Raw genomic sequence first — 22,676 nt, 5'->3', positions numbered from 1 at the left:
ATGCCCCTAGACCTTTATGGGATCTCTGTAAACTGTTTGATGCCCTGTGAGACCTTTTCTCAGTAACTCAACACTTCTTTTTAAGTGCCCAGATTTTAAGAACAGCAGCTGTAACTCACCTGTGTTACTTCCAAAACCACAAATATTTCAGAAATAAATGAGGATTTTCATAATTTTGGGCAGCTTTTTTTCCTCAAAGAGTGCTGCTTCTAAACAGAAAAGCCCAGCCACATCCTCTCAAATGCCTTCCCCAAGAATTTCATCAACACAAAAGACACTGACTCCAGGACACATCACATACAGTCCTCAAGCCCTTTTACAATCCTAAACATGCCACATAAGCATAAGGCACTTTCTTCATATATAGTGCCTCCTCCACCCTCCAGCTTTCTTGGACAGAAGTGCTGATGTGGAAGGAAGAGGCTGTGATGATCCACAGTTGCTTTTGTGGAACTTAGGGCGATGTCAAACTCAGCCTACAGTCTGAACGGACAGCCCTACTGTCAGGAGAGCACAAAACATTTTACCTTAGTCACCACTCAGCAGTGCTGCTCTTCATTTTGGTCTAAGCACTTTTTTTTTCCTGAAATGAAATGTCTTAGTGCACTACATGGCAGTACTCAGGCACACACTGGATTGATTTACTCCTGGGGGAACTGGAGATACTGTTTAAGGAACTCCATACACGAGATCATGTGAGACTTGAAATTACTGTAGTAGAGGCAGAGAAATAACTGGATGCAAATCTGTAGAGAACCAGGATTCATTAGTTCTGTGCTTACAGAAATGCTCTTTATGCAGCTGCTTCTCTGATTCCACAGAACATCTTTTCCTTGCTCAGCCTAACATTACTGGTCCTTCACCTTGTATGCACTGACCTGCCAAAGCAAGAAAATCCTCAGCTCATGGAAGATAAAAGTTAAGCAACCACGCACATAGTAAGACCTTTCTCCTTGAATCTGTGGTTCAGACCACTGCCAAAAGAGGAAGATGAATGACCTCTGTGCGATGCTTTCAGCCACTCTGCTCAGAGTATAGTAGTTCAACCAGCATCAGGCATTCTTCTGTGCATTGCTAGCATGCCTGTAGGGCCACACCAACTCGGACAGCTAGAAACGATGCTTGTTTAGGTTACATGGGAACATCAGAAAAAAAAAAAGCTAGTGCTTTTTCCCAGGGATTGTCACAGCAGTCTTGCTTGCTTGCTTGTATCAGTCTACTGGTGTAAACTTGAGAGGTACAAGAATAAGGTACAAGAGAAGGACTTCTTCAAGACAAAAATAAGTGTTTGTCATACAGATTAAGTACAAACACAGATTATTATTGATTACTGTGACCAAATGAGCTTTTGTGGCCACAGTTTTAAGAAAAACAGGCAGCTCTGGCCAAGAAATCAACTGTAGAGATGCTAAACCCAAGTGTGCACTAACTTAAGCAAAGGGGGGGAAAAAATCATATCTTTTTATATCTCTGTTTTGATGCTGTTTGCTACAGTCACAATGGGCTATAATGCTCTTTCAAATTTTCCAACACAAAGTCCTAATCTGAGGATATTCTAATGAAGTGACACAAATGCTGAACACAAGAATAGCTTGGCATTTCTGCAATGAAATATGAAGCTAAGGCCAAATCTCGAGGTCAAGTTTTACAGGCGAAACTTTCAGAAACTCTGATGGCTGGCTGTGTAAATGAAGACATCACGCTTTGGCCTGTGATGGCTATCGTGTGGAAAGCATTTTTCTTTTAGAAAAACAAAGCAATCTGCATAATCCTGGCATACTGGAAAGGTAATTTTAGCACTTGCATCAAGCATTTTGTGCTGCAGTTTCCTTAAGGATATATCAAGCAATTTTAAATGCACAATACCTCCAAGAAACAGCCTAGCACTGAAGCCACTATTATCTTTGGCACTGCGGGAAAGAAATTTAAGGTTTGTCTGCTAGTTTTAATAAAGTATGAAGATATGCTTGCTTTAGGTTCAGGAAGCAGCATATCCGTGGGGCAAATAACAAACATTATTACCTCAAAGCTACTTTGACTTCGTGCTCTGTGCCTTTACGTAGTATCTTCCACACATCTCTCCCTTCCCCAAAGGATTTTAAGGACAAGTCTCTCCAGATGGCTGCCCTCTTCTGGATGGAATCAAAAAGTGTTTGATTATTTCCACATAGATAAAATGCGGTGGTCTGCTTTTCAATGGAAGACGACTTAAATTTTTTCCTTGTGTCTGTGTAATCACAAAAGTTACACTACAGTGGAATGAGAGTATGAAATTCTAAGGGACGGCTTCATAATTCTCTACATAGTTAGCCAAGTTTTTTTAAAGTAGAGAGTTTTTAGCCAACTTGCTCCCATCCTGCCCCATTTCTTTCCTATATTTATCAGTGCTTAAACCACACTGTTATTTCCTTGCAAAGTACTTAATCCTGCTTCACAAAAATAATGGCAAACATTTCCATATCTCTTTGTTGCTTAAGGTAAGCATGTTAAACATAAAATATTACAGTTGGAAGGGTTCTTATATAATCTCTTCCTCTGTCCCAAGTCAGGGTCAAATATTTCTTTGCTACTCTAGATAAGTGTTTGGATGACCCCTATTAAAGACAGCTGATAGCAGAGAGCGCACAATTTTTGCAGGGAACACAGTCCACTGCTTTACCAGTTAACTATTAGTGTTCCTATAGGTTTGTTTATAGACTCATGACACGAGTAAAGGGCTCTAGAGATGATTTTCAAAAGGACCCATTTGTCAGGGAGCTCGAGTTTCTTTCTGCGAGCACTCATCTTTAAATTGAGTGCAAGGATTAAGATGCAAAGTAGAAAGGCTGTAGACAAAACATTCCTTAAAGAGGGTTTCAGTTCTTGACAGTGGAACCAGGAAGTTGGAGGTTTTTCTCGGTATTATGTATGCGTAGTCATACAACCAGTGCACGCTTTGAAACTTTCACTGCACATCTGTGCATCACTGCGTGGACTAGGCACCATGCCAAAGGCTGAATTCCTGCGAGTCCATGCAGCTCCCACACGTTTACAGCACTAGGACCCAGAGGGAGCTTAATTTCTGTGAGTCAGTGCAGCTAGCTGAGCCCCGAGAGCAGTGAATGAGGCTGGAAAAGCAGAGGGAATGTGAATGGCTCTTCTGGCTTGGAAAAGTGTCCACGGACCGGGGTGCTACAGACTACAAAACAGCTTGGACAACCCTCCAGAATCCCTGTACCCCTGACGTCCAGTGATACTGCTCTGAGGTGAGTGACCCCACAACAGTCAGCTTTCACAAAGCAAGTAACACGGCTGTTGCACCAGTTGTGGAAGTTTGGTATCTTCAAAATTAGCCAATGTGTTTTTGCTGTACAGTGATTTTCACTCTCTTGAGGAGGAACAGATCAGATGTCTTTGAAATATATGGAGTGCTCGTTGCTCTAAAATAGCATTTGCAAGAAAAGTGTGGTCTAGTGAAACTGAAAATTGCATCTACTAATGCAGGTTAAACTGCACGCACATCTGGAAGGTGTTCATAAAGCATTTGTGTTGAAGTTTAAAGCTTGAAAAACATCTTTAGTAAGAGGAGCTTAATCTTAGAGAAACATAAGTATTCTTCTCATTCTTTTTATCCAGGTAGCTTAAGTTTTATTTGCACTGTACAGCAGTTACACCTACATGGAAATTCTTTACTGTCTTTGTTCTGAATATTAAGGCTTACTTAACACTTTCCTTTTTTCTTTTTTTTTTCTATGATAATTCTACTCTAGGTAAGAACTCCTTTCCTTCTTTACTAATGTAAACAAATGGGAATTCTGCTAAATCAAAGCATGGCTGGCCCAAGGCAGAAACCGTTTAGCTACAGGCAGAGCAGTAATTCACTAGAGACTGTATCCTCTAGGATGTCCCCTTGGAAAAGCTTACAAACTCCCTGCTGCCTGCCTGTTAGTGACAAGATGAAACCGACAATGTTTATTGATTTATACTGGGTGATAACACTGTTTTATCTGATGCACTAGTCAGAGACAAAAATGGGGACCCCAGTCAGGGAGACAGAAGGAATTTGTGTGCTGAGAACAAAAAGCGTTCGTGCTTCAGTTGCTTTCTTGACTTTAAATTCTCCTTATATGCTCAAGAAGTTTTAGAAAACCAGTGAAAGTGAGCGTGCTTGTCAGGCTGGTTTTTCCAAGTTGTCACAACTTTGAAGTTGCATTGTAACTGTTAGACAGATAATTTATGGGTGTTTTCATGCATTAGAGTATCACAATAAAGTCTTTTGGGCACTCTTTTGCTAAGCCAAAAAAAAAAAAAAGTTACCATTATCTGCAAAAAGACAGAGAGGAGCTAACTTGCCTGTATATTCATATTCTTTGCACTTCTGAGCTGTTTCACATATTACAGAAAACATGTTTTTAAAAGAACCCTGACAACTATAATTTGTCTGAAACTAAGAAGGTTACAATATTCTCAGCATTTTCACAAAGAGGTTACAGTGACGGAATGAAGAACCAAGTAAACTGGAGTATTCGCATGAGTGTGATGAGAAAGATTTGGCCTTTAAATATATTAACAATTATATATATGAATAATTTTCTAACATATCTTGGCAAGGCCTGGATAGGAGCCCTCCTGACGAATCTGTGCAATAGAACAGTGATTTCACATCTTGGTCAGTCCCAGCCACTCACCCTAAAAGAATCTGTCAGTCTCACAAGGTAGTAAAGAAAGTGACCGGGGCTTTCTTTTTCTCATCCTTTTAGCTATGTAGTGTCCATTTGCTCAATCAAAAGCTTAAATTACCTTTTCAGATGTCTTCATTTAACTTCAATGGAGAATTACAATGAGCACAAAGGATCATTCTAGCCCATATGCTAAGTAAGCAATTGTTACATAGAATAACTAGGCAGTCTATGTAATCACCATAAGATGTTAATTTAAAAAATCAGGTTAGAAAAATACTTAAAATATGTATTCAGATTAGCATTTTCAAGTGTAAAATGTCTTTCTTTAATGGGATACCTAGGACAAGGTACCTAGAACAGATAGAACACATTTAAAAAATAGATTATTTCAATCGATAGAATAACTCCCATAATTCCCCCTATTGCTCCTTGGCTTTGGCCATATAAAAATGTTCCTTTAAAAACAAAATTCTATTCATTGGTTTTCTGTTTCTTTATTAAATGCTTTTGGGACTAACAGAATATTAAATATATATTAATTAGCATTCATTTAATTTAAAGTCATGTGGGAAGAAATCCGTAATTTTAGGAAGTTAACATAATTCTGCCTTTTTTTTAGTCTATATTTTAAGAACAAACTCCGCTAATAAAAAAATAAAGCGTTAATAAAATTAAAATGCTTTCATTCCAGACGATTCAATATTATAACAGCCAAAGTCAATGCTGGGCTGGTGGGTTTAGAAATATTTGTCTGTCCTTCAAATCTCAGTCCAACAGGAGCCGGTCAGACCCAACTGCTTTCAAACCAGCTACAGAACGGTGACCTCTGCCGGCAGCCACCCCCTCATGGAAAGGGCTTTTAAAGGCTTATTCAGAAAGTGACAGTGAACTAAAACGTTTATTAGATCAGCTGATATGCTTAGAGAAATGTAAGATAACACCTCTTCCCACAAAACTTGCCTCATGGTAAGGAAAGTAAAAGGCACATGTGACAAGGCTACTGCAGCTGCGTTTCTCTCACAGCAAGAAGGAGATTCTCCCAACGCTGAACTTGACTTGAGCACGGTCACAGAGGCCAATGTATTTAAGAGTATTTCTACAACAGAAGCGTCTCCCACTCTGAGATAATGTCCTATGGGCTGCGTGTGATTTGTTCTCCTGCCAAAATGCCCTTTGTGCAGCTCTGCTGAATTCATTAAATATTTGCCTGTGTGTGTATTTATACCAAAAATTATGTGGCCAACCAAAGCAGTATCATTTCTGCTGTTGCCAAGAGATTGCAGTATCTATTAATGTGATTTATGTGCACTCTTAGCTGCCCAGTCCCACTAATAATAAAGCTATGGAACTTACTGGAAAGAAAATTCCAGACCCTCGCTATAAGCCCATACTGTCTCCACATCCTGAATATTGTTTGTGGTTCTGGTCATTATTTACATCCCAAGAAAAAGAATAAAATAAAACAAGAAAAGCTGGAGGAGGATGAAAGGCCTGGAACATTTTCCATATTTAGAGAAACTACATAGATTATGATTTCTTAGTGTGGAAAAGAGATGTCTGAGGAGGGATATAGTGAAGATATTTACAGTCATAATTGTCCTTAAGACATTTAAAAGGAAATGGCTGTTGTCCTGTCTCCTAGTTCAAAAATTGAGTAGTGGGAAATAAAACTAGCAGGTGGCAAGTTCAAGGCAAACAAAATAAGGTAGTTCCTCTTCCTTGCATGATTGAGCTATGGAATTCCTTTCCACAGGATATTGTAGTTTGCAGGGGTTCAGCAAGTAATCAGACATACTTTTTAGTGTGCCTGTGGTTCAGGACATCTGTGATTCAAAAATGACTGCTGAGTGGGAGAGTACACCAAAGAGATGATCACCACATGGTTGCCCTATTTGTACACCACTCCCTAGACATTATTAACTACTGCAGGGAATAGAATACTGACCTGGATAAACTTCTGTTCTAGTACAGACACCCCAATTTCTCCTCTATGTTTTAGCCTGTCAAATACTTGACCTATCCTAGTAAGAAGAAAAGTGGCTATGTAGTATTTTACTATGGGTTGCTGGTTCACTGATGAAAGAATGGTGGTGCTGGGAAAACAAAAAGGTAAAGATAGAATTCTTCATGTCTGTTTTTGTTCAAGAATCAGGTGTAGGCATGTGTACATATACTTCCACTACAGAAAGACATTAATGCCCAGATTCACAGCTATTCAGGCAAATCAAAGTCTAAATATATTATGAGTTAGATACTGGAAAAAGGCCTGTGAAAGTACATAACTGGTTGATCTTGTAAAATTCACTGAAATATACTGCTAATAAGAAAATTCAATTGTATCTCATATCTTTGTGACCTGTTTATTTGTGGAGCTAACACCTCATTTGAAACTGGTTATTGAACTCAAATCTTTCTAATTGCTTTTACTAAAAATATTATACATACATCTAAGTAAAAAGTAGCATGGAAATATTACATTATTAACTACATTGACAATATAACTTTTACTTTGAGAACTGCTTCACCCTTAAAAATGCAACAGTCCAGAGAAAGGCAATGGAAACAGTGAAACCTGAACGCCAAGAGCACTGGCATATGTCTGGGCTGAAAAGCAGAGATGTAAGATACCAACCTGACTTTGCTAACCTATCCCCAAGTGTAGCTGACTTGTTACTGATGCATTAAATGGGCTTTTCAGCCTGTAGCATGCATAAAATAACACTAAAATTATACAGAACTTCCTGTGTGTAAAAGTGGGATTTTGTGCCCACAAATCTTGCTCCTCTGAGATTATTAAGTACTTGCAAATAAGTTGTGAGGTACTGGAACATTAACACGTGGCACTTGTTAACGCTATGAGGACACAGGAGAAGGGATGAAATCAAATTCAGTGGATACACAAATGAAGACGTAAGATGCTGACTGCACTGACAGGGAGTTGGGAAGTCACCAAGGATATACAGAGGTGGCTACAGCAATTCACTAGTCAGCACATCTCTGAATGCATTAGCTCCAAATGAAGCACACCCAAGTACACCACACTGCACAGCTGCTTTCACGTGTTTAGAAAAACGAAACACAGAAAGATACAGTACTTGACCACCTTCAGGCATCGTGTCTGTGTGATGTGTATATTCAAGGGAAAGACATTTAGATTACACCATTATGGTACAGCAGGAGAAAATATGCAAAGTGCTGCTCAACATTTTGAGCCTGCATACAGCTATCAAGATGAAAATTGCTGTATGCATGTAGAATTCCAGCCCTACATACACATACACACGAACAAGACTGCTCTGGCATATTATCTAAATCCAAAATTAAAATGACTGCATGAGGCAGTTTGAAATAACATGCTGGGTATCTTTACTGCCAGGCTGCTGTAGCATCATTTGAATTTCCCGTGACATTGTTCAATGACTGAAACAACTTTGACTTTTCCTTACTGTGGAAGCAATGTTTATTTCCCAGTAAAGAGCCTTCTTTTTTCCTAGGCTCTTGCATTTACAACAATGCTATGAGGTTTTATGGCATAGTAGTTGACACTATCAGATGACCCAAATCAAGATCTATCAGACTCACACTCTCTGTTGCTGGGATCAGTTTATCACATGAACATGGCTTCCACACTTCATAGTGGTATTCCCTTGAAGAAACTGTGAGATGGTGACAATGCATCGCAAAAATCCTGAGGAACTGCCCAGCCTGGACTTCATAATCCAAACCCTAACACGGTCTCCCCTCAGTCTGGCAGTCCCTAGAAATATTTTCTGAACACAGCTCTGATCACTGTCAGAAATCATCCCTGCAATAACCACACCACTTGATGTAGTTCAAGACTTCTTTTGTTCAAGGATTTTCTAAAACTGAACATTAAACACAGACCATTAAACTGATTAAAAAAAAATCCTTCCCTAATTTATGTTCCTGGCTCCAAAATCAAATTTCCTGTTCCCATAGGGTCTGTAACAATGTGCTAATAAAAGAACAGATTCTGCTCCCATTGACTTGTTATGTATCAAGACTCCCATTGATTTCAGCAGAAAAAGATTCAAGCACAAAGACAGAAAAAATCAGAAGGTGAGACAATTTCTTTGACTTTGTTTTGGGCCTTGGTTTACATATTGACAAAATCATAATGACCATTTATGTTATGAAAATATGAAGCTCCTTCCAGAATGAAATGAATGAATAATTGATAAAATTAATCTGTTTCCTACACTCAGGGTTGGTCATTTATTTTGAACTGCCAGATTTGTGAGAAATGTTGCTGCATTAAAGAGTATACAACAAAACCTGATTTAGCTCAGTTAGTTATTAACTGCTCACAGAACTAATAAAAGATTAGACTGCTTTTGACAGTTCTGGCCTATAACAAATAAATCAGCCCAGTATAAATATAATTATCCCAGTATAAATCTGCTAGGGAGCAGATTATTTCTTTGACAGCTTTCTATTTGCTAAGTATGGCTTTGCTAATCTAAAAATGTCTATTTTGATTTTTTCCTATTCTTAGTTGTTTCATATTTTTCCCCCTGTATTGTATAGGTATAAAGGTGAGAAGATTTTTTTGTGCTCTGGTTCACTGATTTACTTTGATTGTCTTTATTTTGTTCTTTACACAAGCACATGAGATCCAGGCTCCAAAAAAAACCAAACCAACAAATAAAGAATTCTTCAGAAATTTTTGCGAAAAAAAATTTTGCCAAGCACCTCACTGTGATATATTGCTTTGATTATGATACATGTAACAACTCTGGCTCATAGAATGTGTTTTTCTATTTTGAAACATATCTTTTTTTTTTTTTTGAAGCCTTTATGTGCTGGATGACTCAGGTATGAAAAAAGATCTGTTCACAGAGTTGCCCTGTGGTGAATGACACAGCCTGCATTTTCCAAAATGCATCATTTCCTGCCCATTATTTCACGATCCCTTTGAGACACTGCATGTACCAGCCCCAGACCAGCAAGGTGTTTAAGGCCCATGCACAACCACAGCCACAGCAATCGCTCATTTGAGCTATTCATCACTTAACACATTCCAAGAACAACTCACAGTTCTCACGAGCAGAACTATAAATTCAGCCCTACTTAGGGATCTGTACTTTCACTAATCATGGAAATGATGACACGGTGGCCTTTCGGGAGGGTCAGCAGAGCACGTCAGCTGCAGTGGGTCAGCAGGCAAGAATTAACTGTCAATCTGGGCAAGCATGGATGTCTTTTGTCACTGCAGTTGTCCATATCCTTCATTTTCTGGTGCTTTTATATTTCGGACTGTAGCCTTTCAACAATGGGATTTTCCCTCATTAATAATGGTCAAGGGGGCATAGAATAGCCATCACTGAAAATGTACAAATATTTCATCTTATTTAGATATATGAAGCAAACTTTCTAACTGCAATTGATGGACTGCTACATTGCACAGTCTGCAGGCAGCTGCAGCTCAGATTAGTGACTTCATAGGACAATTTGCTTCAGGGCAGGATGATCTACAAAACAAAGGACTTTTTTCTTTTTCAAAAGCAGCTACTAATTTCCAGTTGCACTGTATATGTTGTGTGTCACATTTAGAACCCACTTAGCAGGTTCTGAAGCATATGAAAATCAACGTGGAGTTTGGGAACTTTGGAAATTCAACCCCAGGAACTGAAAATTGGGCATTTAAAAACTGAGATACCCACAAATAACGTGCTCTATAGGGCACCTGCTAAGAGAAGTATGCTAACTTACACTGCATATCTGTATCAGCTTCTGCTTGCATTTCTAGAAGTCCCTAGGAAACCAACTTTACATGATGCTTTTGTGTTTAAATTTGTTCCTAAGGTTTTATAACTTAGAAATAAACAAAAGAAATGCTTTCTAATAATTCACATGTAGTAGAGTTTCATACTCCATTCAAATTTTACTGCTGTTTATCTCTACAGATCTCAAGTAATCAAGTACACTATGAGTGTAAGGTGCTCAAAACCTTTGAGACAGATATGCATGCATGTAATCTTAGGAGGATTTAAATGTTCTGAATTAGATTAACACATTGATTCTTTTGAACAAAATATGCACATGGATATAGATTTTTTTTTTTCTATGTATAGCTACTATTCATTAAATTTGAGTGATCTTCAGATTCTCTAGAAAGGCCATAGATTCCCAAGTAACCACTGACTTTATTCTATTTTCACTAATATATCAAGCTTCCATAAGTTTGCTTGCTTATAACATCAGTAACCCAAGTACAGGCTTATTTCACTTCCACTTGCTACCAGACACCTTGCTGGAGAATGATTTGGTGCACATGCCCCCCCTGGATAAAGGGAGAACTCCCTTCTGTCTACCTTGCTCACTGAGAGTTGCATTGCAGAACTCACAGCTTTCTGTCTGAATTAAGAAAATCTCTGAAGTCTTTTGTGGTCAGTGGATGCATGCTCCTTATGTACTGGTAAGAGAACAGGAAATTCCACATCCAAAATTAATAATGTAGAGGGTATTTTAAGTTTTCCATGGCTTTCTGTCTTTTCTGTGTGTCCTAGCACTCTATGAACACAAGTAGAATTATGGACACCTCCTACAGCATCATGCTTGACAAGTCTGTTCTGATTGCTGATCACCAGAAAATGTCCCATTTGTACACTTTTCTGTTTGTTTCTAGTCTCCTAAGAATTCTTAAGTAGCAAGAAAAATAAATGCAGTTACATCTTCCTTTTTATTTTTAATTATTGCTACTATCTTCACACATCTAGAAAAGGACTAAGCTTTGTGTTAGACTTTCAACATGGAAAATACTTCCAAGGTGACAAACATAAATACATTTCTGTTCCCTCTCAGGGAACCCTGTATAACTGACTTGCTTAATTTGTTCTGCATATATGGAGCCAGTTATTTTCCAATCAATTTTTTAACATTCATCCAAGGTTGTTTTATACTCACTTCTTCCCATAATAAAAACTCCAGTCCTGTAAATAAGGCTAGTATACTTTGTTCACCTATGGATGACATTCCTCCATATTCCTACCACATACTGGCTGTTTCATCACGTGCTGTTTGCTTACGCTCAGTTTACCAGGCAATCCATAATGCTCTATGAAAAGTTTTTTCCTCTTCCTTGTTTATCATACTTTTCATATTTACATTAATTGCAAATTTTATTTGTTGCTGCAGGTCATAGGCACATATGTTAAATAGCTCAGGATCTGCCCTTCTCTGTTTGTATTTTTACATCAGTCCCTTCACTGTATTAAAACAAGCAGTACAACAAGCAGAAATAATGAAACCTTGTTCTCTATGGTGATCAGAGCTTCTGGTGTCAACTAAACTGGCAAGAATTGACAATCAAGAATCTGTGAAGTCTCAGTGACTTTTAGGACATGCAGGCACACGTCTGCCTTAATATACATTCTCTAATCGAATGGCCCTCTAACACCATAGCTTTTGTTTTGGTCAGGACCTCTACCTATCCCACATTTTCATCAAACTTGTAGAAACCTACTACCTTCAACATAGCATCTTTATGTAGAAATCTATTGGCCTTAAAACCTCAACCATTCTGTTAGATGTGATCAACAGTCAACAATTTCAAGGGTCATTGGGTTAAGGGTTCACCAGACAGTGTCATTTCACCAGTGTCATTTCTGTATTAGAACAAGCTAGAAACAGGTGATGTTCTTTGTTGAACCCTGTTTGAAGTCTGTTCAGCAACCAAGAACTGTGTACTCAGTTATGCACTGCACTTGTGTAGTAGCTCATGTTTTATTTACAGAAATGTCAAGCCACAGAAACTAGGCATGCTCTTATTTTCCATGTGAAGAAACCTTTCCATTCCTCTCCTTGTTATTGGCGTTTCTTAACAATGCTATAAATATTCAACATCTATGGTTTTGTTCTGCCTAGATCCAAATCCTCCCTGCCCCATCCATTCTTGCCAAACCTTCCTCTCATCATTTTCTTGGGCACGTGCTGTAAACAGAAGAATGCAAACTTTCACTGCTCAGCCTCACTTTATATACACCAGGACACTTTATATACGCCAAAAGTGTGAGTTTCTGGCTTTGCCAAAGCATGCAGAATCACATGCATCAGAAGGATTTTGATCCATGAGCTCTCCCTAGGTGCACATTCCTGCACCATAAACTGACTTGTGGAACAGGCTCATGTTGTGAAGGACTGTACTAAAGACCACTTTTTCTCCTCTGTGTGTTTTGAGAGAGAAAATCATGTAGCTTTTCTCATTTCTCCCACTCTTTCTATTTGAAAGCAAAGACATTTGAAAACTGTTTAATGAACTGTAGATTTCTTACGTTTGTTTAATATTTCAAATTTTTAGATGAATTCAAATTATTTGAATTCAAATCTTCAGCACTTGACCCACAATTGTGCCATCACTTGAAAGTGAAAGGAAATACTTTCTAAAAAAATAATTTCCAATGCCACAGACAAACTGACATAATATTGTTGGCCAGATTTAAAGTTCATCTCTCTAGCTTTGGAATAAAACAAATCTGCAAAAGCTAGTTTCCAATATACTGGTTTCCTTATATTTAAACTCTGTGCACAGAAACATGCCTAATCACTGAGACTTCCCTCTGGTTTTGATTTTAAGCAGACAGAAAATCATCTTACAAGGTGTACAACTTGATTATCTGCTTTGAACCCGATGTTCATAAAAAAAACCCTACAGAAAGTGGAAAATATGCTAAATGCAAACACAATAGGCTTCTTTAAAAAGACTTTTAAGTCAGAAACCTGCTAGGCTTAGGTTATTAAAATAAATAATAAAGCTTATTTCTTTTGTGATAGACAATCTAAAATTGCCATGTACTCATCATCTGATGAGAATTGTAGTAAAAATAAGCAAATACCAAAGAAAAATCTATTCCTAATGCCATAATTATAACAACAGTCTGTGGAGTCCTACTCTTCAACAGCATTTAGGATTTTCATACCATAGATCACATCTGGCTACAAATGTCATCTTTTGTCCTCTCTTTCCACCATATGCTCATGCATACTACCTTCCTTCCAATTCAGAATAAAATTGCTTTCTTGTAACTATTATTATTGTTTCTGACAACTGATTAAAACAGACAAATGCTTTAACAAATAATACTGCAATAAATACAATGAGGTGCACATCAAATATCCAGACAAAGGAAATATGTGGTTACATACACTGTTAAGTGATATAATGACAGTGAATTTCAAATATGTCAGGTTATTTGAGCTAATTAATATTGGCACACAAAACATGAAAATACAGATTTGAAATCAGACTTTTCTTAACGCTTATTTATATGGAGCTAGAGAGTGTGTAGAGTGCAGACATGGTGTGCTGTCCTGCCTGCAGAAGAGTGCCAGAGGCTTTGTGAATGTGTTCACTTAGCACTTCGCCTACTGCACAAATACACATATTTCATAAAGGATGCAATTTCTGGTTTTCACTATAGGAAAATATTTTTAGGTACTCTGCTCAGGCAGCTGTTCTCATCCTGTCCTGCACACTGCTGATGTGCACTAAACTGAAATACAAACTAGAGTCATAATTGTGTGGGGAAAGTATTACGCATTTTATTATGCTTCCTCTACTGTGACTAATGACTAGACAACAAAGACCAAAGCTGTATCAGATAGTTCATGTGCATCACCAGCAGGTTCCCAGCTGATCGTAAGTTATAGGTATGGTATATAAGCTTTGGAGTAAATGTGCCTAGTTTCTTTATGAAATCAAATACTGGTGTTCACAGGGTGGGCATAAAGGTAGAAAAAGAAATAATTTTTGGTTTATGTTACCCAGCACAGAAAACGGAATTGAAAATTAGCATTATAAACTCTGAGTTATTAACAAGTTTTACTTGTTAGCAAAAACTCAAGTGTACATTTAGAATGAGAATTTATATCCCTTTCCACCTCCCCAATCATGTGAGGGAGCTCCAAATTACCTGTTCTAGAAGCAGTGCGGCATGGATTCAGGGTAAGGCACAAAGCAGAGGGAATAGAACTGAACTCTGAAGAAGGGCTCTGAAAAAAAAACTTTGACCTCCTTCTCCTGTTTCCTTTGGCTTTATTTCACTTTTCTCCCCACAATGTCATCATTCAACAAATAAATTCGTAAAATAAATCTCATATAATAAAAAGGAAGAACCTTTCAATTCCAGCATTTGTGTTGAGTGAAGACTTCTTGGCACAGGCAACATTTATCATCTTGATCCACTAGGAAAAAAAAAACCAGAGAGAAATAAAAGTAATTGCTTACTTTGTAATAATGTATCTTATCTAAGGTTCTACTGCCTGCTTTGCACAGTCAGTGCTACACATTATACTAAAGCCAGATGAGAAATGTTTAACCCAGGTGCATGGTTTGCAGCCAGATGTCTGTGTTGTAACTTTTATCTTTATATGATTGGTAATTAAATAAGACTACTGTGTCATATTATATTGGGTCACAAAATTATTATGAATACATTAATTGTGACATCGTATTAAGGTGTTAAGTGTGCACGGAATTTCCGATATTACAAATATGATGGAATAGCTTCACATGACAAATATCAAATATTCATCAAAGCAATCAGTCAGTAAAATTGTGCAACCATGTGGGTGCGGGAAGAAAGATGATTCATTTACAGATGTGCTGATGATAAATTTTTCATCACTGCACACAACCTGGGGCACATTCAGGAACCAGACAAGTACTTAAAACAACCAGCGTTACTTTCAACTACACAAACTCTTGCAAAAAATTTGACATAACCTGTCTTCAGCTCCTATTTGAAATAAATTTTCCTAGATGTAATAAATAAAATCCATAAAAATATTCTTTTGGGATTAATTCTCTAAAAATAATAACTGAAAAACTTACTGACTTAACTCTAAAATACCCCATCTCCCTTCCAGGTGTGACTTTTGCTGCTAATAGTAATATCTGCAACAGGTTGGGTAGGTTGGTATTATTTATCTTTCCTAAAGCTTCTAAAAACTTGTTTTAATTCCTAGAGGCTCTGCAAATTATCTGTCCCAGAAACAAGGCAGCATTGTTCAGAAAGAGGGATGTGAGAGATGCAGGTGCCATGTTCCTGTTTGTTAATTCCTACATTACAGTGTAACCTAATGTTAACCCATAACATGGGAATAAAGTTCTTTTACTTAGAGGAAGCCCTAATGAAAATCTTCAAATTATTGTGAAGAACAATGCAAGTTTTCAGGAAGCAATTAACTGCTTGACTGAGAATATCCCTACTTTTTATTTTATCTAAAGCTCATGGGTGATATCTTGAAACATTTAATTGAACTCACTCAGTCTTGATTTGGGATTTCCCTCTGTGTAGGGCGATCCATAGGGAATGCCATTCATACCAACACTGAAGAAGAGCACGATGACTCAGCTGATTAATTGGCTTTCTTTTTTCTTATTGAGAAGCAAGGATTTGCCTTCCCCAAACGCTAAAGAGATCATTGTCAAGCTCATGTTATAACTTACATAGCCTTGGTCACCCCTGATTCATGTTCCAAGAGAAGGAGATAACCTGTAACCTATGCTCTGTTACCCAGCTGTATGACCGATGAATGTACATAGCAGCACCGCACCCGGTGTTTTCTGTTCACTGTGAAGTCCTTGGCATTTGTGGGGAGAAATGTTTCTGTTCCTGTTACTTTCTGATCAAGATTCAGCCCAAATTTGGAATCAACCATAAACCCAGGGTTTATGGGTTCTGACAGCAGTCTGAATTGCTATCTAGACAAGTAGCTACTGAAACTGGAGCACCTGTATTTTGCTAGATAAATACAGAGAATAAATAAATACAGAGAATAAATAAAGAACATAGCACAGAATCTGTAGATGGGCCATATCTCTAATTTCCATTCCAAAAATTTGCTGAATTTATTAGCCAAGTTAACAGAAGAAAAAAAAGGCTACTTGTAAAAATCTTAAGTAAACATGGAGCTTTTTTCTTTTCTTTCATTAATAGGTAAATCACAACAGAAACACAGCCAGTGTACAAGCAATGTATGTGATCACTGTCATGAAATGCCTACAGTGTCAATGGACTTAATGACAGTTAAACAAATCTCAATTAAAGGCACAGTGATTCTAGACAGACAAAACACATCATTCTCCCAGCTTCCCACTAGGTAGGTCTCCAAGCATGGAAAGGTTGCCAGCTATGGGGAACAGTTTAGAAAGTTAATGACAGCAAAAATGGGATTCACTGGAGGCTAATGCTAACTCCAGTAAGCATTGCCAGAGGCCTGACATGAAGAAACAAGTAGTATTTCAAGCAGACTGCAAAGCCAAGGGAAAGATTAACATCTGTCGGAATCAGCTACAGATAAGATTCTTACTGATCTTTGAATGTTACGTAAATTTAGAAGGACTAAAAGGAAATTTAAGGAAAATAATCACCTGTCTCTGGATTTGGTTTATAAACGTGAAATACCTCTTCCTACATTTCAGCTATACATTTTCAAATAGCTGTGTGTGATGTAGCTCAATGTTATGAGGCAGAAGAGGTATTTCCTCCAACTTATTCACTGTCAAGCTTAGTCTTGTACAAAAAGCAGGGACAGGGAGCAGTTTTGTTGCTGTATCTACCATTGCTGTTACTAGCCTCCAAGCCATTGAGTTTTATGTTTAGGCTATGTTGCTGTGGATTTTGTTTCTGCCTTATCCATGTCTATCTCTACTAATAAGATTAAGACGTTGCTCACATTCTTGTAATTAAAACATTGTAATTCTGGGAAGAGATTCCAAGTCTTCTTTTAGCAGGGTAATCAGTAGATCTGTGAGTTCAAGTTACCATTTTTTAACACCAAAGTCTGCACAAAGATAGCATTCTTCCATGCAGGCCATAACTCTTTATCCACACTGGTTTGAATAACATGGCTCCATTTTGTAGCAGTGGTATCAACAGTATTTGCTGCAGTGCTGTCTCAGGCTGAGCAGTTTACAGGTTTTGCAATTGCCATCCTTCTCAGTAGTTTAAGCAACCAAAGGCTCTTCACATCTTGTCATGCTAGGAAGATATGTGCATTTGTCTACAGCATTTTTTCCTTATTAAACTGGAAGAAGCATGATCTGAACTTCAAGCTGTATTGCTCTTACCAGCTGTAGCCTTCAAATATTATTTACAAGTCATTATTTCTGTAGCTTCTTATTCCTATAGCAAGTTACCATTCCACAACTTTCAGAAGTACCTCCTCGCACTCTGACTCCTTCCCCCATATCTTCTATAAGATATGTGATGCAGTACTAAAATAAGTTTTTGTTTAATCAGCTTCTGCAAAATTGTTTTGATGACTGTAGGGTGAGAAAACCTTTACAGCAGTTTACTCTTCCAGTTTCTAAGAGTTCACACATTCAATCTATTGATTCTTCTCACTATGGAAATGGAAAAAAAGGTTTATACCTAATATAATAAAGACAGCAAGGAAAATCATATGCTGGTAAACACAGTAACAGTAGTCTTCTAATTCTGGCTTACTTTATTAGCATTCCCCGATTTCAGACTCTGCATACCAGGAAAGTCAGTGAACCCCACAGTAATTTGAAGCGCAAACAGCATAAAGATGTGCAACGACATCAGCGATTAGCATTGCTCTGCAATTTAGGCATTCAGATTTACTCAGACTTAGAACAAGGCCAAAAAGAGTTCTAGAAAAAGTGGTAGAAACATGCAAGTGCACAACTAAAAAGAAAGAGATGCATCTTCCCCTTTATACCTTTTGGTTGTAGATAAAGCATGCATTCAGCAACCAGATGACACTAGAAAACAGAAAAAAAAAACAAACATTTAAGAACCCTCCAAATGTTCCTAACACAAGTGTGTTGCCAAATACAGATTTATAGGAATTGTTGAGGATGACAGGTTTGTCCAACTCCCTGTTTCCTGTTCGGAATCAGAGGTTGCTGAAGGCTGAACTTCATTTAAACTTCTTTGCACTTTGTTCTTTGCTTAAAGGATTCCCATGAACTAGGGAGTGAATAGTACAAGAAAGGATGGGATCTTTTCTTTACAGTTTTCTGATGAACTGTCCTTTTGCACAAAATGGCTGTATGACCAGGAGAACTGTACAAAGAACACAAGCATTTATTTCAGAGACAGCTGCAGACTCCCAGCAAGGGAGGACATCTCGCACTCTGTGTCATCCTTCACTTGCTCTGCGTATTACTGATCGCTGTCAAGGCTTTGTGTGAGGTATGGATGTTGCAGAGTGGTCAGGCTCCAGAGGCTGCTGGTCCAAGAGCCAAACAAATCCCTTCGCAGACTTAAATTTCACCTTAAATATCATTGAACCTTAAATGTCTGGGTGGGGAAGAAAAACCTCCTATCTTAAAACATTCACAACAGCTGCCTCCCCTCAAACTCTGACATAATACAAAGACAGCAAACTCCTACTCGCCCACTGCTCACTGGGTCTGTGGCCAGAAGCCCACACCATACAGCTAAAATATGGACCCAGTTCAAACTATCTTTGCTCTCTGGGAGCATTAGTCAGATATTTTGTGCAACAGCTGCCTGACACACTCAGGATTTTGGGAGTTTTGCACAGTGTAGAAGTTTGGACTGTATTTTTTGGCCTCACAGGTTTAGTGTCAGGGTCTCAAGTAAAGCAGAGCTGCGATCCTCAGAGCATAGGAATGAAGTAACCTCCTTCATTCAAGGATTCAAGGAAATTCAGTACAAGGAAATGCAGTTTGATTTCATTTTTCTGAATCTGTACGTTGTTGCTAATGTACAGAATCCACCATGGTTTGTTACTACCTCTCTTTACAGTTGCCAGTGGCTGTCTGGCACTGCAACTGTGTGAGCCACTGTGCAATGCGTCAATGCAGTAATGGGTAAGTACCTTCCACAGACAATGAAAGTCAAGATGCTTAGGACAAGAAGAGGTCTAATGTGCACTGCAATGAAGACTGGGTAGGGCAGCAACTCCAAGGCAGCTGGTCTCAATGTGTGAAAGCAGAAGGCAAGGAGAATCACAAATAAAGGAGAGGACACAGGCAGAAAGCATGTGGAGCAGACAGCACTGGGAACTGGAGAGAAAACAAAAGGGAGTAGTCAAGACATAGGCCTGACCAGGGGCAGGACTGAGTTCCAGAGAATACAAGACTTTACCAGCAGGAACATATTGCTTGGTCCTTGAGCGTGCTGGCAGCAAATCATCATCAGATTAGCACAACTGTCACACAGAACAGCTGCTCTGTTTAGCCAGGGAATGCACAGGTCTGTCAGGCCCTGATGGAACGGTTTAGTGCAAGTGCCTGTCACGTGTGTGTGCTGCTGTACCACTTAATCTTGGTAGCAGTCACAGGCTGGACTTGATATTGGTAAACCCATTCTCCTATTGCTTTTTAATCCATTCATTCCATAAAGAAAAGTGCAAAAAAGGATTATGGTAAAGAGAGAATGTATGGAGTACAAACACTGGCAAAACCACACCTGTGTTTCTACCACTTGAGGCTCACATGCACACACAAAAATACAATGAACAAAGAAGGACAAAGAAGTGCAAAGAAATAGGATCTGTTTCCCAAACTTACTGAACACTTCTGCAGATCAACTTTGCAATGGGTTACTCTGCTGTCAATTAATCAAGACAATATCCTAGGCTGAACACAGCTCAGAACAGAAAAAAAAACAGATACAGGGAAAAACATGTAGGTATGGAGCATTTTGCATAATGTCAATGCATTTACACAGAAACCTTAAGTAGTTTCTGAGTACAAACATAGAAAGTATGAGAGCATACAGGTACCGCAGTTCACAAAACAGCTCTGTTTCTTCATGGAAAATGATGTAGCATCATTGCTTCTGAAGTGCTAGAACTCAAAGATGAAATCCTATTTGCTTGTTTCCCTTTTCTCATCATGTCCAGATCAGCCAAAAAATTAGAACAAACGGCTTAAAGGTCTAAGCAATAGCAAGAACCTTGTGTTTTTCTTGGTAAACCACCCTAGATGTCAGGAGACTCACTTCTGTAAGAACTACTTGTGCTTCCAGAGAACATTACACCAGTTACACAGATGATACTGCAATCTGATAAGTCCTTCAGCATTTCTGTGTTTTACTTTATTTGGCAGCGTTTCCAGATATTTTTGTGGACAGCTCTGCTACAGACCCTGTTCTTAGGAGATTTTACCCGCTCATTTCAAAATTGCACCAGATTTAAAAGGGTCTTGCTGTGCAGAGAAATAAAACTGTTTTTTCCACACTGTTAGTAACTTCCAGGTTTTAAGTCACCAGAAACTACTAAAAAGCTTTCAAAGTCAAAAGGTTTTCTTGCACCCAGCTAAACTATTTCCTTAGTTTAGATAGCAAAAAGCACAATTATTTCACACTTCTGTACTGGACTACTTAGGAGTTCTAGGGAAATTGTTTTGAATGCAAATTAAATAGAAAAGGCAGGTGGAGTACAAGAATTTGAGCATCACTGCATTTTACAATCTTCAGAACAAGGTCAGGCTTTGCAATGAGAAGATATACAAATATCTTCAAAACCTTTGCACGTCACCTTGTGTGTAGAAGGACACAAGTCACTGCTCTCCAGTGCCTATGTCCAGTAGTCATCCAGAAATTATGTACTTCTCAAATTTACAGGATACAACAAAGAATACATAGTCAAACTGCCAATGAACAACAGCCCAATTACTTAGGCTTTTATACATTCAATTCAACTTGGGGCGTGTTAATTTAAAGAAAAATATTACCATTTTGATTCAATCAGAAGTATTATTCCCATACCTCATGTGGACTTTTAACAAGGTGGGTTAAATGCAGTTAGAATAAGGTGGGCCCAGAATGAACGTGACTGCTGTGGGGTCAATACACATTTTCAGCTGCAATGAAATTAAGGAAGTCAATTTCTAAAGCTCTTGTCTGAGTTTTCTTGTCACAATTTCCATGTTGCCGTGTAAAGTAAATAATTAGAAAGTGAATTCAATCACTAGTAAGGTAATCGAATTCTGTAGGTCTCACAAAGGTAAAATAGATTTAAAAATAGGAAAGAATATCCTAGAACTGCAAAAGGAAAAAAAAAAAGGGGGGGGGTCAGGGGGAGCAAGTGGGAAAAGGAGCATAGCATAGCTACTGCTTGGCAAGAATCCTGTGTTATTCTTCAGGTTCTTCACTTGCTACAGGAATAACTTCTACTGATGGATTTGATAAGCTGGTGGTGAGGCCCATTTGATTCAGTGCTTGTAAAATGATTTGACATTGTTGGATGGAAGATCCTATATATGCAATGTAATATCCTGTTTCAATATTGACTATTTCTCCACTAATCTCAGCAATCTCTGAATGAACACAAGAGCATTTCCATTTTGTAAGGTGGAAGTTTTATTTTGCAACCCTTTGTCTATATCCTTAAGGGCTTTTTACAGAAAAAAATCCAGCACATCATTTTGAACTGCTCTGGCTACAAGACTTTTTATCAAGTGGAGCCAGATCCTCAGCTTCAGCAGAACATACATTTTAAAGTTCTCTCAACCCTAGCCTTCACTGCTGCATCCTTCCTGTATTTGACATACAAGTACAGACAGACTTAACTTCCCTTTTGTATTTTCAGAATTCCTGCCCCATTAAAATATCATTGAGGCTTTTAAAATAATTATAAAAGCACTGGAAGATTTGTAGAAGACAAAAGTCCTTTTTAATGTAAAGACTGAATAGAACAAGAAAGCCTGAAGCGCTTTCAGGCATCAAGTATTAAAAGTCAGGAGGATCTTGGCCATAACTTCTGGATGCTCTATGTACTTACATAATGTTCTTTTCCAAATTCAGAATCTAGAGAAACATTACAGATTATGGAATCTACCTTTGGGAATCTGATCATGACATACCACCTCATTTTTATTTTCTACCTCATTTTTGGAGTCACCACATTTTATGCATTACACTAGAATGCATGTTCAGTCGCTAAAAATCTCACTTGTTTGAACTTTTTTTGTACAGTGGTAGAAAAGTGAAAAATTATTTTTAAAGTGAGAATTATTAGTTTGAATAAGAACTAAAGCTAGCATTGCTA

General features: G+C 38.1%; 1 protein-coding gene across 1 annotated transcript in view; it reads left to right on the top strand.

The window, feature by feature from the left end:
• The first annotated feature begins 2,561 nt into the window (after positions 1-2,561).
• Positions 2,562-22,676, top strand: part of NGF (nerve growth factor) — a 33,992-nt gene continuing 13,877 nt past the window's right edge. The window contains exon 1 of the mRNA XM_037410404.1: positions 2,562-3,245. The gene's annotated coding sequence lies outside the window, so the exon portion shown is untranslated. The remainder of the gene's footprint in view (positions 3,246-22,676) is intronic.

Source organism: Falco rusticolus, chromosome 17 (assembly GCF_015220075.1).
Source record: "Falco rusticolus isolate bFalRus1 chromosome 17, bFalRus1.pri, whole genome shotgun sequence".
NCBI lineage: Eukaryota > Metazoa > Chordata > Aves > Falconiformes > Falconidae > Falco > Falco rusticolus.
Note: the sequence above shows the minus strand (reverse complement) of the source record. Positions and strands in the feature narration are given on the sequence as shown.